The sequence below is a fragment of the Adiantum capillus-veneris genome, chromosome 9, assembly GCF_014529385.1.
Source record: "Adiantum capillus-veneris isolate H3 chromosome 9, ASM1452938v2, whole genome shotgun sequence".
Taxonomy (NCBI): domain Eukaryota; kingdom Viridiplantae; phylum Streptophyta; class Polypodiopsida; order Polypodiales; family Pteridaceae; genus Adiantum; species Adiantum capillus-veneris.
In genome coordinates, this window is record NC_140939.1 from 84,976,671 (window position 1) to 84,990,669 (window position 13,999).

The 13,999-nt window shown below is 40.7% G+C and overlaps 1 protein-coding gene across 1 annotated transcript in view; it reads left to right on the forward strand.

Moving 5' to 3' along the window:
- Positions 1 to 6,053: 6,053 nt before the first annotated feature.
- Positions 6,054 to 13,999, forward strand: part of LOC147450749 (uncharacterized) — a 68,943-nt gene continuing 60,997 nt past the window's right edge. The window contains exon 1 of the transcript XR_015189301.1: positions 6,054 to 6,321. The gene's annotated coding sequence lies outside the window, so the exon portion shown is untranslated. The remainder of the gene's footprint in view (positions 6,322 to 13,999) is intronic.

Sequence of the window (13,999 nt, forward strand, 5' to 3'; positions counted from 1 at the left end):
GGTTTGCAGATTAAAGAAGAGCTTGTATGGTTTAAAGCAAGCATCAAGACAATGGTACTTGATGTTTGATCGATGGATGTTGGATCATCGATTCACAAGATGCAACTCGGATCACTGCGTATTCACAGAGAATTTGGGAGATGGGAAATTCATCATCCTAATGTTGTATGTTGATGACATGTTGATTGCAAGTGCTAACATGCAGGACATCAAAGACCTAAAAGAGGAGCTGTCCAAATCTTTTTCAATGAAAGGTTTAGGTGCTGCAAACAGGATACTTGGTATGAAAATATCAAGGGACAGGACAAAGAAGACAATAAAGCTATCTCAAGAAGATTACATCAAGAAGGTACTAGAAAGGTTTGCAATGCAAAATGCAAAGCCAGTTTCCACACCTTTGGCTGGTCATTTTAAACTAACGAAGGATATGTGTCCAAAGACACAAGAGGAGATAGCCTATATGTCTAAAGTTCCATATGCTGCAGTGGTAGGTTCTCTAATGTATGCTATGGTCTGGACAATGCCAGACATTGCACATGCAGTGGGAGTTGTGAGTAGGTTCATGGACAACCCAGGTAAAGAGCATTGGCAAGCTGTGAAGTGGATACTTAGGTATCTAAAAGGGACAATAACAAATGCTTTGTATTTTGGAGGAACTGATATTTTTCTAGAAGGGTATGCTGATGCAGATATGGCAGGTGACAAAGATACTCGAAGGAGCACTACTGGCTATGTGTTCACGGTTGGAGGCACAGCAATAAGCTGGGCTTCAAAGTTGCAGAAAGTGGTTTCACTTTCTACCACAGAAGCATAGTATGTAGCAATGACGGAGGCAAGCAAATAAATTCTGTGGCTTCACAGATTCTTAGAAGAGCTTGGATTCAAACAAGACAATTGTGTCTTGTACAGTGATAGCCAAAGCGCTATCCATCTTGCGAAGAACTCAGCCTTTCATTCAAGGACAAAGCACATTGAGGTGAGATATCACTTCATACGCACTCTTTTGAAAGAGGGACAACTAAAGCTAAGAAAGGTGCATACAAGTGAAAATCCTGCAGACATGTTTACAAAGGTGGTCAACAAGGAGAAGTTGAGCTTTTGCTCATCTTCAATCGGCATTCAAGGCTAAGAAGCCAGAATGGAAAGCAGTCACAGGTTTGGTTTGGAGATCAGTCTCCAAGTGGGAGATTGTTAAGTATGGAGCCTGATTTACCCTTGTAATTTTCTGTGGTAAAAGCGCACATTTGTAAGGCCCCCATTATGAGGAGAAGCCATCGTGTGTGAAGGAAAATCACTCACTGGAAACCAAAATTTTCACGGACAAGAATCATGGGCAACTTTAAAGGCCTCGGGGACGGAGGCCCCCGAGACTTTTTTTTCCGCCGGAATATTATGGCCGGCCGGCGGTCGGAAAGTGGTTGGAAAACAACCGGTCGGTTGGCCGGTGGCCGGTAGTCAATGGCCGATGGCCGGTGGTCGGAAGTCAATGGCCGGTGGCCGAATTCAAAAGCGGACTTGTCTTCTCAAGGGCGGCCACACATGGGCGGATTGGAGGGTCCGATTTGGACTTATTCGCACAAGGGCGGCTACACATGGCTGTCTCTCATAAGAGAGGGCATCCCTTTTGGCCTATAAAAGGAAGCCATTTCTACACACATTTCATAGTGTGAAGTTGATGCAACAAAGTGAGTGCGAGGTGGTGAGAGTGAAGCAAAGCGGGAGCTCCATTAAGGGTATAATCCCTTTGTAAACTACTTCTTGTTTTGAAGTACTAAAGCCATTGAGTGGCTGCTTTCCCGTGGACGTAGCCCACATTGGGTGAACCACGTATATCGTGTGTACTCTCTCTCTCTCTCTCTCTACTCTATAATCTCGTGTATATAAATCTGTCTCTCTCCATTAAGTAATCTACTCAATTATCTATTTAGCTACGTCTTATTTCCTAACATATTGTACCAAGTCTCTCTTAATGGGAGAATCTATAATATAAATGCCTATTGGATGGGGGACCGGCTCCACATAAATCCGGTCCTCAAGTGTTTTCAAGCTCTCTAAACTCTCTCTCTTGCAAAAGTATTGTTCACGCCATGTTAATTAAGTACTATGTCTATGTTGCTACCATCAATTAAGTTCACCCTCTATGCTCACAAAGTATTCACAAAAAAGTGCTACCTTTAATTTTCTAATTCTGCTACTCAGCACCATGCTCAATCCGACCCATGGCCAACAAAATAAATATCAAGCTTCAAGTCCACTACCTTTTACACGAAGGCATAACCGACAATTCAAACAACCGGTTCGCTGCCTTTTACATGGAGGCATGACCAATTACATGACACTATTAACAAAGCCACCCACCAGCGAGGTGCCACCATGCACTGTGGCCTAACATCCCAACCGTACATGGCTTTCGATCAAATAGCATTACCACCAAGCAACCAAATAGGACGACTTGAGCCACTGAGATCATATATTGGCACAAGAGTTGCCTAACCAAGGATCCCCCCCTGGGAGCACCCCTATAGTGGAGGTATCTCCCCGCCTCACTCCCGTTGCATACAACGAACCCTTATCCTCCTGAGGTTAAGTGATGACCAATCTTAATGTTAAGTTTGTGACATATAGAAAGTTGATGTGTAATTACACGGTCTTTTCACCCTATTATGATATGCTAAATGATTGATTGCATGGTCTTTGCAATATCCAATGAAAACTCCCCCAATGTAAGCTCTTTACCATGACATGCTAGAGCTTCATTACATGGTTTGTGCAATTTATTGCAAATGAAAGATTCCTGGATGCCAAACAAATGCCTAAGAAAATTTTACATTTTAGGATCCCACTTTGTGCCAATTGTATATCCAGCATTGTGCATTTGGTTGAGTAGTTTGTTGATACTTTCATATGTTTCCTAGAAGATCGTTAATGTTGATACTACAAATATTTTTTTTTACCAAAGAAAATAAAGGCACACATGAAACTCTTCTAGTTTCTAGGTCAAAATTAAGGGAAAGCCTGAAACTTACACTAAAACTTATTAAAAAAATTTGGTTTCCTTCACAACAAGCTCCAAATCTGGATGGAACTTTGTAATTGTAGTCGATGTTTTTTGGGAACACTTAAGAGTTCCCCATGGACATCATTCAAACTTCAAGAACACACATTCTTTCATCTCCCATGTACATTTGCACGTAAACACGCCCCCCCCGCAGGTCGGGGCCCCGCCCCCCCGCTCCCCCTTCCTCCCTCTCTCACAAAACCTAGCCTCTGTTTTCCATCTCTCTCTCTTTGTGCCCTACCGCATGTCTCCCTTGGGCGAGGACTACCTTGTGTGTGTGTGTGGGGGGGGGGGGATTACTAGCCGCGCCCTCTTGCCATTAGTCAACGGTCACCATGCCTGCCTAATCTGTGCTCTCATTCCATGGTGCATGAGTTGCAAACGGAGGTTCAACGCACGAATTGCAGCACTTGTAAGTTTTAGAGAAGAGAAGGAAGCAAGGGATGCAAGAAGAGGTCAATTCCAACCAAAGAAGATCTCATCAAAGAGGGTCTCCCAAAAAAATGGGATGCAAGAAGAGGTCAATCCCAACCAAAGAAGATCTCATCAAAGAGGGTCTCCCAAAGACCCTACTGCAGTCACGACTAAATTTTGCAACCATCGTAGAGACACCGAGTGAGGTTGATCGCTTGAGACAACTTGAAATGGCCCTCAATCGAGTCATGGAAGAGAACCCTTAGCAGGCTTCATACCCAATTTGAATCAACAATCAATATTGCCACCGACAAGGTAATGGAAGTCAAAGCGAAGGCCATCCAAGCTTGGTTGCTCGAGCAGAGACATGTGTGGGAATGGAACTTTGAGAATGAAAGTGCCAAGAAGAAAATTCTCTCAAGGTACACATTGGTAGACTACCACAAGCATGGGAAGCGCTCAAGGACAAATTTGGGGAGCACATCAACTTCCTCAATGAGACTCTCGAGCCGATCATGCTCAACCTTGACAAGATAGAAATGGTCGATGGAAGCAAGCCATTACCGAGTGGACAAGCCATTATCAAATCTAGGAGAAGATCGACTCAAGCTCTTACAACAAACACATCTTCTCAAGGGCACTAATCTATGGATCGGGGAAGAATTTACACTATCACAATTCAAAAACAAAGGTGAAGAGCTCAAGAAAGTCCATGTAGCACAAGGCAAAGGACAATGGGCAGTCTACCATGGGGGGAAGGTGTTCGTATGAGATTTTTGCTCTCCGTATACTTCTACCATCATGAACACCACTCTTTAATTACTATCCCCCCCCCCCCCCCCCCCCCCCCCAAAAAAAAAAAAAGTGACATGTGTCACATTTTATTGTATCCAAGTTTCTTGCTTCACTACCCTCTTCTGAAGAGGAATCATTTGTAAGTTTTGAATTTTTGGTCGCATAGGTCATATCTGACCTCCAACAACTATAATCAATCAATCTCTCTCTCTTTCTCTCTCTCTCTCACTCACACACACACACACACACACACACACACAGTTACTTCTGTAATCGATGCTCCTTGGAGCTTCTAAACGGGCTATCCACTTGAGGAAGGAAGCTCCATATAAGGTGTCCTGCGTGTTTGATGTGCACACACACACACACACACACACACACACACACACACACACTCTTTGTCATTATACTCCTGTTGGTGAATACGCACGCACACACATGCACACGCACACACACACACATGCGTGTGTGTGTGTGTGTGTGAGAGAGAGAGAGAGAGAGAGAGAGAGAGAGAGAGAGAGAGAGAGAGATAGAGAGAGAGAGAAGGTATGACTCTACTAACTAATTTTGGATTCATGGTATTGGACTGGTTGGTTACTAGACATGATGCTTTGTGCTAAAAAAAAGTGCATGGTTCAAGAAATGGTCATTGTTCTAGTTGTTGGTCCAAATGTCTAACATATATGAGATAGAGAATCGGGACTATTTTGATCCATTTTTAGGTGGGATCAATGGTCCACAAATTTTGGATGATGTGGACCATTCGTTTATTCTCAAGAATAAAAATATTCCAATCGAATTGGGCCCCCGCAATTTGAACCCACCAGCTGTCGCATCGGAGGCTATGACTCCACACTTAAGCTATCGCACGTCACTTGAAAATGGTGATGAGAAGTTGCAATAATATAGCAAAAAGGATGGGGTGGGGATCACATGATGTTCACTTTGGAATGGTTGGGAATCACTTTAGGATAGATACGTTTATAAGATGATCATATCTTGATTGAGATTCACACGAGGATCACTTGGTGATCATTTGGTGTTCACATCGAATTTACTTGGGGTTCACCCTCCACACTATCTCGCACAGGCATGCTCAAATGGGATGGATGGCTGAGGTGATCTAGGCCGTCGGATGCGCATTTGGTAAATTCGGGACGTTTGGTAAATTCGAAAAAGAAAAGTAAATTCAGACAGGCTTGTAAATTCGGGTCGATCCGCACCCCATGTCTCGAACCCCTGACTTCCCCACCAAGAGCCATGTGCACTAACCACTACAACCTCATGCGTACGTTGAAATAAAGGCGATTCAAGTATGGCATATTGTAAATGTGAGTCGATTAATAAATTCGGGCAAATTGGTAAATTTGGAGCAACTTCAGATCTGACGGTCCATAGTTGACGTGCGTCGCCTTTTCCTCCTCCACCATTGATCCCATTTGATCATGCCCGTGTGATATAGTGATGAGGGGGGTTCACTTTAATTGGGATCACATGATGATCACTTGGAGAATAATTTGCCATTGAACGGCACAAAACCAATCCGATCGTCCCCAATTAAGAGGGGCCATTGATCCCACTCAGTAGGTGGGTGTCAAAATAATCACAAGGATAGCTTCTGTTATTTGGAAAATGGTGGAAATGTGCGGCATTTGCCGATCCTGCCGATACAACTTGTAAAATTTTAGGTGACCTCGATTTGCATTGTCATTGTACAGAACACCCACGTGTATAATAACTATTCTATCATACATTTGCATGCAAAGTTCAAACACCTGTGACCCCTCGATGATACGTATTCTCTTTAGAGTATATATGGCCTGGCCTCTCTCTCTCTCTCTCTTTAGACGCTGCAAGGAGCATCGGTCGCAGAAGTCTGAGAGTCTCGTGAGGAAGGACGCTTCATCTCTCTCTCTCTCACTCTCACACACACACACACGCGCGCGCGCGCGCGCGCGCGCTCATAAACCGCAGACAAGTAAGGAGTCTGCGCTGTGGGCCAAGATGAGCTAGATGGAACCAGTCGTCACCACTACCCAGGCAGTTAGAATAAGGTGAGGGATTTCTTCTCACCCAGATTTGGCTTTCATGACTCTCATCTCCTTTTGTACACACACTGTATGTATCTCCTATGATGGGTAGGAGTTCCCTTGTGGATGAGTTGGTAGAAAAATGGTGGCATGATTGCTATTTTTTGTCATTAGAGCGGAAATAGCTTGAATGCTGCTCGGAATCTAGCTCAGGTTTGTGTGGCAGTGAAGTGTTTGATTGTCACGGTCTTTTATGCATCTTTGGTGAGGACGACGGTCACTCATGGGATTCAAACTTAACTTTGCAAAGAAAATTGATTGTTCATTCTTTGGAAGTTGCATTGTGTGTTTTGAATACATGCTCTCCATGGTTAATCAAACACTTTGCAGGGACAAAGATGATTTGTGAAAGTTGAACATATGCTGAATGTTAATTCTTTGGAAGTTGTTTGTTTTGAATACATGCTCTCCATGGTTAATCAAACACTTCACACGGACAAAGATGATTTGTGAAAGTTGAACATCATGCCGAATGTTAACTTGTGCCGCTCTCCCCTTCATGAGGCATAGCATCGTACGTGTGTATGTACGTAAACTTTGACTAGAGCTCATCGGGTTAAAAAGTCATGGAAAGGTCACAAATACATAGGACTATTATACTTCCTTCTTTTGAAAATTACCAAAATATCCCTGAAATTCCCAAAATACTCCTCAAATTTCAAAAATTCTAAAAATATCCTTTTTTCAAATTTGGATGGATTGCACCACATTTTGTATAGTGTAGTCTCTTATATATAAATTTTTTTACCAATGACATAACAAGTAGGGGCATTTGTGCCTACTAATAATTAGCCATTTTAGCTTGAGAGCCCACAATGTCATTGACTTCTAGTTCTATCATCCTCAACTAAGGGAGAACTAATCTTTCTTAGAAGAGTTGTGAAAAGAAGATGTTTGTGAGAATGCGAGGGTTGGGGGGAATAAATTAAGGACATTTTGGGAAATTTGACAAAATATGAGGTATTTTTGCAAATTTTAAAATTTGATGGGTATTTCCCTTTAAGAAAATATAAGTGCCTTGCGCTCAAATTCTCCTACTAAGGTTGTGAATCTTCATAGAGAATTTTTGAATATTAACTTAATCAAGTTTTCAATTTGAAAACTATTTACCCATGAAATTTCTCACTTACACTTTCTATAGTTCTTGCAAAATTATTTAGTCAAAAGCATAAATCTCTTTAGATTATTGAAAACAAGAGATGAACATTCTTAAGAACAAGAGATTAATATTCTTGAAAACAAGCGATGCCCTTTGCTTGCTTAGTGGTCTAGAATTTCTTTTCAAGGTTTTTACTAATTCCTTGTTAAATGAAAAAGGTACATTTATGTTGAATTTTGCATTTGAGCCAAAGCTGATCGAAATTTAATGAAAGATATTCTAAAAAGTTTTTAGTTTTGTGATTTCACCAATAGATTTTGTACATCAATCTGCAAACAAAGCTTGGAATCTTTTTAATATCTTTAGCAATTGCTTTAAAAGCCGAAAAAGTCCTTTTAATTGATAAAAGATTGAGATTAGATTTCCAAGTTTTGGTTCTATTTGATTAATAATATATTGATCAATTTTTTTAAAGGAATAGAGGTTTACACATGAATAGAACTATAATACACTTTCGCATCAATTTTTGAGAGAAGCATCTTTCTTTCCAAAGAATACTTCTTAACATCAACTTGGATAAGAGCCAAACAAGGCATTCGCATGTTGAATGGAAATCTCAATCTCAAAACTTTCTACCCATGGATTTTCTCATTTACACTTTCTATAGTTCTTGCAAAATTATTTTGTCAAAAGCATAAATCTCTTTATATTATTGAAAACAAGAGATAAATATTCTTAAGAACAAGAGATTAATATTCTTGAAAACAAGCGATGCCCTTCGCTTGCTTAGTGGTCTAGAATTTCTTTTCAAGGTTTTTACTAATTCCTTGTAAATTTAAAATGTACATTTATGTTGAATTTTGCATTTGAAAATTTAATGAAAGATATTCTAAAAAGTCTTTAGTTTTGTGATTTCACGAATAGATTTTGTACATCAATCCGCAAACAAAGCTAGGAATCTTTTTAACATCTTTAGCAATTGCTTTAAAAGCCGAAAAAGTCCTTTTAATTGATAAAAGATTGAGATTAGATTTCCAAGTTTTGGTTCTATTTGATAAATAATATTCTGATCAAATCTTTTAAAGGAATAGAGATTTAAACATGAATAGAATTGTAATACACTTTCGTATAATTATTGAGAGAAGCATCTTTCTTTCCAAAGAATACTTCGTAACATCAACTTGGATAAGAGCCTATCAAGGCATTCGCATGTTGAATGGAAATCATCAAGATTGAATGCTCCTTAGAGAAATAAAGTGATTTTAAAAAAAGTCTCCTCCACAACTAATTGAATATGCTTGCTTCCATCCATTGAAAATCTTACTCTCGGACTAGCTCTTTGCGGACAAGTGTTGGCTCCTTAAAAGTAATTGAGTCCAATGTGGTTACATTATAAACCATAGATTGATTGCTCCTTCAAAGTAATCGAGTCCAATGTGGTTACATTGTAAATCATAGATTGATAGCTCAAGCAAGTTTGAGTCTTCAAAACAAGTATTTGAAAGTAGTTTTAGTAGAAGTCAAGGGAAATGTATCACAACTTTTAACACATTTAAAGAGTTTCAATAATGTTCGAGCTAGGAACATGTATATTAGTAGCTTTTAGCTTTTCACACATTGTTTTTTTAGCCTTGTGTCCTTGTTTGATAATCAAGAGAGATAGGATAACCATTCTACTAAACTTGGGTGATGATAGGGTAAAGGGGCCAGTAAAAAATCGGCCCCTTGTACTAGGACTCGTCGGTCGCTTTTAATAATATGGATTTCCTCCAGTACTAGGATATATTGAAACTAATGTTGGGTTGGTTAGCGCAGGGCAAGATTGCATTGTTGTTGGTAGATCGTGAGTTTGAGTCGATGTGGCACAATGGTTGAAATTTCATCCCTCATTGGCTCCTTTTTCACGATCTTTTTTGTTACACATGAAATTTTGTTTGACGTCTTGCGTATTGTATGTCTCGCTATTTGCGATGCTGCTTCCATCCCCAACAGATTTTGCGCCCAACTCTCGAATGCGTCCTCCCAAGCTACAAACATAGCAAGAGAGTGGTTGAAATCCATCGTCTCTCTTAGGTGGCCTTAACTTGGCTTCTTTATCCTAAAAGCTCACATATTCTTCAAATTTTGATACGAAAATTGATTATTCTTTCTCATTATCGAAAAAATAGTTTTGTACGAGAAGGAAATGGAATAACCTTCGTCCCTACACTATAATGTGTGTCTTGTTGGTTTTCCCAAGACAAGATTTAAATGCAAATGGAATTTTTGAAACTTAACCCATTCGAAAGACACAAAAATTTGTTTTTTAGAACACTTGCCCAGGTTATCTTTTTATTGATTTTTGTGTTAAGACATTCGCATTTTGTTTTTTGAAAAATGGTCGAAATTTGGGTGGCTTCAAAAACGTGCGTGGACATACAATCCACGGACATTTGTTGTCTAGTTACAAAAGGGGCTTTTTAAAAGGAAGTTTGTTGGATGTTTGCACAGTGTTTGTAGACAAAATTAAATTTTTGGCTTTTACAACTCATGGAACAGCGATATGCTCAGTGCCTGTTGGTTGGAAATTGAGATGCGTGAGCTTTTTGATGATTGTCCGTATGCTTCCCATCTTGGGCGAGCCCCTTGTGCCGTCCCAAAAGCAACTTCGCTTGACTAGCGTCACCTCACTGACCACCTCACGGTCAACATGCACATCTATAGTGTTGTTGCTAACGACCAATATGCTAATTGTAACAAACTTGGACACCCCAAGTCAAAATCCTACCGTGACACAATAGAGATTCACTTAAAAACAGTTCACAAAATTGACATGGCCCGACGTAGTTCCGTGCCTAGAGGTATTGGCCCCAAAGATTGGCACCCCTTTCGGTATTTCTTTTTGTATTAATTTGTGTTCAAAGTACAAGAGAGTGGGTAGGTGCTCACTCTCAGACTCTGCGTCCAGATGCTCTGAGAAGTGAGACCTTGCCCAATTATTCAAAGATACAAGGGATGCCCAAAAGCAGAGTCCCAAAAGCATTCAAACTCAAAGACTTTTGATTTTTAAAAAAAACTGTCCAAAAGCTTTTAAAGATTAAAGCATTCAGTCCCAAAAGCTGTCGTAAATTAGCCAACGTAATTTTCACTGATTCTGTATGGAATGCCACGTCAGCTTTGTTAGTGCATTATGGGTCTCAATTTTCAAAATTTCGTATAGTTGGCCACGTCAGCCTGTCAAGGTGGGCTCCGTAGTGCTGCCACGTTGCATTTTTGCCACGGTCATTGTGTGTTTCTTGAAGCTTGTCACGCCACCAATTTGTGACATACTTCCCTCTCGAAAGAATTGTAATCGCCCTCGATTACGCTTGCAAAACAGATAAACTGTCTTAGCAAACAGTGACTGTTAATACCGACGCACTAGGCACAACACATCTAGCACATGTACCAATTGACAGTCACATCACAGGACATCACTTGACATCAGAGGACATCACATGACAAATCACATTCAAATTCATTTCAAATCTGAGACCATGATTAATCGGCAACGTATTTAGTAGTCGCATCTAGATCGAGTCGGGACCTCACATATGCCCGATTAACTAATCCATATTGCAAACATGTCTATAGAGATTTATAAGATCGAAATGTTGCAGTCATTTCGTCTTTCAATTCTTGCACTCAAACAAGTTAAGTACAAATCAATCAGTATCATTTTATTTTCAGGAATTCCAATTCATAAAGTCATAGAGTAGAATACTGTCAACTGAGCAGTATCCCTGAAACCCAAAGGGACATCAGTGGCTATATCAAAAATCGGGCTAATGTGTTAACAAAGGAGCGGAGTGACTTCCCTCTTATGCAAGCCCGTTGCACTAGATTCACCTATGCTGAAATCGAGGTTCTATCGAAGTAGACTATGCTAAACCGAATGCTTCAAGGTAAAGTTCCAAAATTTGAGGGGTGTCTGCTAGGTCCTCGTTCTCCATCCGACATCGCTTTGCAATGGCGAAGTAGACATAACAACCTTGTAGAATTGAGAAACCTCATGTTCAATAGCATAAACATGCTCTCCCATATTATTTTCTTTGCACTCAAGCTTTACATGCTCTCCTAACAAAGTAGGGGATTTGGCATGTGTAGGTGTGTCCAAAAATAGACCTCTAGTCTTTGGCCCAATGGAATAGTGCCATCGTAGATAGCTAAGGTCTTCTGCCCTTTGATATGAAAAACCTTATGGAAGCATTGCTTTAGGGGTTGACACGATGGACCTTTTCTTGGGCTAATGGATATGTTCTTATTTACTGGGATACATGGGCCAAGTGATTTTTTAAAAGGCTAATGGGCATGTTCATTTTTAATGGGACACGTAGGCCAAGCAGTGTTCAAGAAAGGTTTGCTGTAGCTTAGCCTTGAGCCGGTTGAAAATCAAGATTATCCGTTTGCAAACCAAGGTAAAGGGAAGAAAAACCGATAAAATATACAAGAAAATAGTTCAAAATCTTGCAAATTTAGAAAAGTCTACCGGTGTTTGCACCTTGGCAAAAAGGAGAACCTAGCCATTTAAGGAAAATTCTTTTCCTTGTGGGCTTTCGACAATAGTCAACGTTGAGGGAGCTTGGATGAGTAGCCAACTTCCTTTAAGTCTTTATGGGCTTGAAAACTACAACTTTAATGTACCTATGGTACACGTAGGTGCACCTACTCTTCCACATCCTTTTCAATATTATGTCTATCAATGATTAAGTCTCCCCAATCTTAGAAAAATAATAATTCATTTATTAGAAGCATGAATTTACCATAGCCTGAGAGACAAATGGGACGCTGATAAAGATGAGAGTCAAGACGATGAAAAATCAAGAGTCGAGCATCCATAAGTGCCAATCTTTTTGGTGCTTGCCAACTTGCGAGAGTTTGGTGGTGGTAGATGAGCGTGCACAGACAACTTGCAAGGAAACGATCAGTACCGAGGAAATGGGTGTCGTTCAGACACCGATTGTGAGGATTTTCTTATCAAGGAGATGGGAGGCAACAATAGGGCAATGAGATCTCGCACATTGTCAAAGCTAGGCAAGGGCGAGAATCAGAGATGGCATGCAGAAGGGCAACATCGTGTATTGCACTAGTATCTGTGAGAGCCTCTCACTAATAGGAAATCTTTGATGAAACTAGTGTCATTAATTATACCTTTTGATCACGTTATCCTTAGGCCCTTGATATATTCTGACCGTTGTACATGTTGCGATGATGCCGCAACCTAGGGCACCAACAAAATGTACCCAAATTTTCGGCCATGACCCAAAAGTCTGCAGCAGTGAGAGGAATGTGGGCACTGTGCGGAACGAGTTGGGCATCGTATTGGTACTTGAGGAGGATAGCCACTGACGCATGTGCATATGTCTCCCTTCGTCTACAATCAACCCCTTGCCGCCTCTGCAATCTTTTTGATCGAACGCATTGAGTCAAATATCGTATCTACAAAGTTCAGCGCATTAACAAGGGTCTTGCAATTCTATCCCAACAATTGTTCTCGGCTCCATTTCCTCCTTGGTGTTTTGGCTTCATGTAGATTTTTTGGCATTCACACCTCTGCATTGGGAGGGCTGCAGCCCCTTGTGCAACCTAACGAAATTGGTCCGTGCCGACGCAGATTGGTTTCAACAAGTTCAGCACTCTATCGAAGCAGCTCGTCAGCACACTATACAAAGCATGTTATTTTCTTTTAATAAAATAAAATAGGCTCTAGGGTAAAGGGGCCAATAAGGAACCACCCCCCAAAAGGAAGATGGCTCCACCCCCAAAAGAGAGACAAACAAAAGGAATATGCTTGGAATCTTTTGCTTAGGTGTCCACATCTGATTTGCTAAAAAGTGTACTACTATTGGGGCTTGAGTGTTTGTTTTCTAAAAAGTCCTCAGAATTACGCTTTTTCAAATAGAGTGCTGAGGCAAAATCAAAAAAATATCAATCTTGATATCATTTAATGCGTCTTTTCATGAGGAATTGAATGCACTCTTCAAATTTCAAATCTGGCTGGATATGAAAAATCCCCCCCAAAAATACTATTTTTTTCTTACATGGCCTTATATTGGCCCCTTTACCCTAGCAGGTTATATATTCATGAAGCTAGATAATCACAACATACGGCTTTGGTCCAAACCAATCCGTGCCGGCGCAAATTGGTTTCTTCACAAGGCGGTTGCATATCCAGGCATTGTTGTGATAATTTTTTGTTTCTTTTGAGGAGTTTCACTTTAGTTCTCAACCTATATTGAGCACTAAAATAAACCCCCGTCGAATCCAACTGAGGCATCGTGCGCAAGTGAACCCCTCAACTTGATCAACTAACACAAATGAGGAGATCGCCATGTGCCCACCACCGATGCCTCGCCAACTTGAAGATGCAAGTCGAAATTGGTGTGCAGGTGAGAATATATTGCGTCGAACGTAGGCAACACCAGAATTGGCCAAAACCAGCGCCTCTTCAAGCTGGCTTCCTATGCACTAATCAACGCCGTCGACGTCCACAATTGTCGGGCATGTGTTCCGGATTTTTTCTCG